Source organism: Nycticebus coucang, chromosome 6 (genome assembly GCF_027406575.1).
Source record: "Nycticebus coucang isolate mNycCou1 chromosome 6, mNycCou1.pri, whole genome shotgun sequence".
Lineage (NCBI taxonomy): Eukaryota > Metazoa > Chordata > Mammalia > Primates > Lorisidae > Nycticebus > Nycticebus coucang.
This window is the reverse complement of record NC_069785.1, coordinates 97,043,019-97,048,500: the sequence shown is the minus strand read 5'-3', so window position 1 is coordinate 97,048,500 and position 5,482 is coordinate 97,043,019.

Sequence of the window (5,482 nt, the reverse complement as noted above, 5' to 3'; positions counted from 1 at the left end):
TGTACCCTGTGGTTTTTAGTCAACACACTAGAAATAAAAATCAGATTAGATACTCATGTGCTCAGGATGTTCTTTCTCACTCCAAACTCCAGAGTAAACTATTGTTTTATACAGTTGATCTCAGAAGAAAGTGGGCACTTCACATGTTTTATTCCATGAAAAATGCTAAAGTCCTTATACTGGTTGACAAGACACAAATGTTTCTGTTCACTTCTCAGCCCTCAGCTCCTCTTGCCTGTGGTTTCTCTACTTCAGCCACAGCGGGCTCCTTCCTGACCCTGGAATCACAGATATGCTCCAGTCTCAGGACTTTCCTTATGCCCTTCACTTCCCTCACTTTGCCCTTGGGGTTCTTTCTCTAGGTATTCACATGACGGGTCCCTCCCTCCCATCTCAGTGAAACCTGCCATGGTCACCTTATTTAAAATTACACACCTGAACCCCGGTGCTTCCTATGTTTCTCGCTGGCTTTTTGTTCTTTAACTTTATTTATTTATTTTTTACCAAAGCACTTACTGCCTCCTAACATGACATTTTTTACTGACACATTATGTGTCTTACCTAAGTGGAGCATGAGCTCCGTAACAGCAGAGCTTTGGGTCTGTTTTCTTCATGGCTATTTCACCAGCCCCTAGAACCGCACCTGCTACATAGTTAAGTACTTGAAAAACAGGCACGGAATAAATGAATAAGTGAATGAATAAATGAGGATCACTTGTAACTGAACAGTTATTTGCCTGGAGGCATTCCTGACAAACATCAGGCTCTCCTTACTCTTAAGCAGTCTCCTTTTCCTGGAGAAGGCAGAGAAATACAGGAATAGCAATGGCAACACATTGCAAAATGTGGGCAGGGCTGCAGTAGTGGGAATGTTCCCATCAGGACATCTGCAAGGAGATATTACTTTCAGTTGGGAAGATCAATATTGAGTAATGTGTTTAAATAACTGAACACTGCCAAGTTCAAAGAAGAGCCTTCAAATAACCTCTGTAATTACAGTCTTAAATTCTCACTTGGAGTTATATAGGTGACTTTAAAAATTCAACCTTTTGAGTGTGACTTTCCCCAGTCTGACTGCCTCTGCCTCCCTGTTTTCTAAAGACTTGCCCTAAAGGGAAGTCTGTTGGAGTCACAGGGTGGCCTACATTAAGCTAATGAGTGCTTGCTTTGCAAATTGAGCTGTTCTGTGCCACTGTTGGAATTGCAGATTACCCAGTTGCAGCTATTCTGACCATTTCATTTAAGTCACAAATAAAAGGGCAATTTCTTAAACCTTATTCATTTTCTCTGTTATGGATACATGGGGCAAGAATTGAAGACAGTAAGGCGCCAGTATCCACCCCTCAGGTGTCCAGCCCTTCCAGCAAGCTGGTTCCTCCATCCGCAGGAGCATCAATACATCCAGGGCTAAGGCAGCAGGTCATGGTGCTGCCTTGTCCTGCATCACAAACACTAGAATAAAATATAACAACCATTTTTCCAACAGTGCATGTGATCTTAGAAGACAGAGAAATCCCTCGGTATGAAAACCATGAAAATAATGAAAACTGGAGAATAAGCAAGTGAGATGACCTTGGAGATGATCTTGCAGATAATGAGTAGTCTTTGAGAACTATTTGTTTTGGGGTTTAATGTCCAATTTAGGGAATTATATGAAGATAGGAGAGTATTTGGGGGGACAGTGTAACACAAGAAATGAAGTATGAAACCTCACATAGGAGGTTAGGACCTTCAAAAAATTGCATGGTCCAAAGTAACATGAACAGAGAAAAATTATCATTCACCAGTGACATAAGGTTGACAAAAATTTCACCTCTCTCTGCCTGGGTTTTGAGTAGAAGAATATTTTCCCTGAAAAATCAAAACTTCCTTGAGCTTGAAGTTCAATTTTCTTCTACCCTTAAGACCTGAGTCCTGTGTGAGAAGAAACCACCATATGAAAGTCAGTCCTGAGTAAATGCAAACGAATCTTCAGAAATCCTCCCATTACTTTCCAGAACAAGATAAAAGAGTCTCACTTTGGAAAAGCCCATTTTCAAAGTTGCCATGATGAAAATACCATGAAATATACTTAGAGACAATTTCCCTAGGTGATAAATAGTAGAATCTGTAAATGGCAGAATTAAAACCCATGAGTTTGAAATAATTAATAATAATTTCAAAGAATACTACAAAAAAAGCAAACTTTAAAAAGAGCAGATAAAATTTTAAAATGCCAATATACACTTAAAAGAGTAGTAATAAACAGCTGGAAATAGAATTAATAAACTGGAAAAAACTTTTTAAATGACAAGAAATTCCATAGAAATAGATAAGACATAGATAAGAAATAGATAATATGAACACGAGGTTAGTAGACTTGGAAGACTGAAGGAGAAGGAAACACATTTGTCAAATAGATTTACAGTGGGAGGGGATGTAGGCAATCCCAGTGATAATCCACGGTCACTTCCAAATTAACCACCTGGTGGCCTCCCTCCTCACTAAGTAAAGAACCTTATTGTGAGTTCCTCAAAACTTACTGTGAGCTCCTCAAACTGTTGATGTAGCTGTGAGTGACATGTGACCCACTGACAATGAAAAGGACACTGGTTTAGTTTTGAATTATGAAGTTTTACTATCTTGCACACACGTTATAAACTGCTGCCAATGACAATAACCTATATAATGTATACCCCAAGGAACAGGACAGCGCTGCTATGAGGAGTCCCTCCCTTCTTCTGAACTTACAACAGCCTCCAACTTGCATCAGACTCTGGACTAAGCCAGCTTTGCTGCTGTGTCTTCTCACATCATCTTCACATTTGGCTTCCAACAACCATTTATCAAATTATTTCTGCCCCAACAGCCTTAAGTTCAGTCAACACCAGAAACACACTGTTTCAAATCTCATATGATATGTGACTCCTCAGCTATTTAAATAAAAATACACAAACTTCTTGACTACGACAGTGAAATTGCAGAATACCAAAGACAACTCTAAAAGCAATCAGAGGATAATAGACAATCCACCAAACAAAAACAAAAAAGCAAAACTGAACCATGAGACTTCTCAGAAGTGCCAATAAAAGCGAAGTTATATCTCCAAAGATCTAAAGAAAAATAACTAGAACTTAGCCTGGAATTCTAAACTATGTAAATTAATGTCTAACAATGAGGGAAAAATAAATACATTCTCAGGAAAGGACCAAATGAATTTAACATTCATTTGTTATTTCCAGAAAAACAAATAACTGCTAATGAATGTCCTTTGGGAAAATGTAACATGAAAATCAATGTTGGCAGAAATATGAACAAAGACAATTAAAGTCATGAATAAAACTAAAGAATCATTGACTTACTTAAACAGCAGCATAATAATGACTAATTTGGGGGAGCAGAAAACAAGTAAAATAAAAATATTGGGCAGTATTAATATGCTGCTTAGAAATGGTCCTCCAACTCTTAAAGGCAAAAACTTAAAAGATAGAGATGTTATCATAAGAATTGGGCAGCAAATGCCATAGAATCCATTTCAAACACTGACTCCTAAAAAAAAAGAAATTGCCACATGTGGGTCAAAACAAAGTTAGTCAAAGCCTACAGCCCTTGTCTGTGGCCAGAAAGAATTGTGGCTCTGGTCACTAGGTCAAGAATTTACAAAACTGAAGCATAAGCTGTCCGAAATGATGAACTTGCCCCGTATACAGGACTTTGTGTAAATCAAAAACACTGATGTTCATTTAGTGGAGGTGCGCAAAGCTATCCCACAGAAAACAAATGTGGGGTGCCTGCTGGTGCACAGCCACTCTCTCCCTCCCTCCTTTCCCTCACCTTTCTTTGCCTTCTACCCAAGTTCTGTTGTTTTCAGGAGAAAAGTATTAGGGATAGGACAAAAGTCTTCTTGTCCCCACTGTGGGACAAGACCATGCACCTTTGTCTCTGGGGAGCAGAATGGGTCCACACTTTATGAACTTGTTGACCAAGTCAGAATTCTTCCTAAACCCACGGTACACCCACATTCAAATGATGGGTCTGAGCAAGGCTTTGAGGGAGGGGAGAGAAGCCAAGGGACCTTGTGATGGGGACCTTCGGACTGATTCACTCTACTGTTATCGTAACCTCCCTCGTTAGATTTCTTGGTACTTATGTTTCATCTGCTGCTCCTGTGAACGCTCATCAGTGCCAGAGGGGAATGTTCCTCCAGGAAAACAGCCCCCTGGAAGAAGTGCTTCTGCCCATGATGCTGCAACCCCTAATGACCACTTCCAGCTGGGAGCCTCTGTGACAGGTGCTCTGCTGAGGACAGCCTCCAGAAAGGGAAGGCAGCCTCTCAAAGGTGCCCCTCGCATTTTAAAACTGTTGCCTTCCTGACACAGCTTCTGGGTAAGTCACTTTTGCAAGCAGCTCTTGGCTTGCTATGGGCTCTTTATAGAAACAGGACTCCCAGCCTGTGGAGGCCTCACATGACCCTTTGGGGTGGAGCAACAGGACTCAGTGACTGGCAAGGTGGGAAGAAACCAACCAGTCTGACTTGTCAAAGGGTAACGGTGCAATGAAGAACACCACCGGCCTGGCCCCTGAGCGTCTTGGGATTACGGGACAGAAATGGCACGTACTCCTGTAAAGGACACTTCAACTCTTACCCTGAGGCCAAAGCAAGTACTGATTCTGGGAGACCTCTGTCTGTTGCTGTAAATGCTGTGACCTGGCTCATGGGTAGCTCAGATAAGCTGGTACCATAGAGTGTTGCCTGAGATTCTGGGACTGGTCAACACAGCAACAGCTATGCAGGTTGATTATGGCCCAGGGGCAGAAATCAAGCTTGTTCTCACAACCTTGGTCAGTGCTCTCTTTGACCTAACACTTGGAAAAATATGAACTACACATTAGAGAAGGATTTCTTTATTTTGTCTGTCGGGGGATAAAAATGTGGCTGCTGATAATACCTTTTCTATCATTCTGAAGACATCCACAGTGAGTCCTCACTCTCTGAGGGACTGACTGGAGCCAGCTGCTGGTCAAGCCCACATTGCCCAGATCATGCCATTGTGCCTGCTTCGTCATCAGACCGCACATCACAACACACCCTCATCGGGAGCCAGATGTGGCGAGTGTTCAAATATCTGATGCCAAGATTACACCACTTTCCAGCCTGGTCACTTCTGTCAGAAGTTGATGCACCTTTTCATGATGAAGGCAGGCACAGTGGGCAGAGTTTTGCTCCTGCAGCTCTGGCAAATGAATTATATGAGACTATTACATCTCTCGGGGCTCCTATAAGACTGTGATTGTATCTCAGGGCTCCTGGTAAGACTGTGATTATTTCTCGGGGATCCCAAAGGTCTCATGACTGTTGACACTTCTTTAAGTTACAGTGCTGCCATTTCTGCTCAGTCAGCTGACTTCTGATGCACAGTTATGATCCTTGAAACCAGTCCATGGCATGTTTCTAGCTGTCCAGCCTACTGGGAATCTAAGCACAGTGTGGTTTTTATTGCTA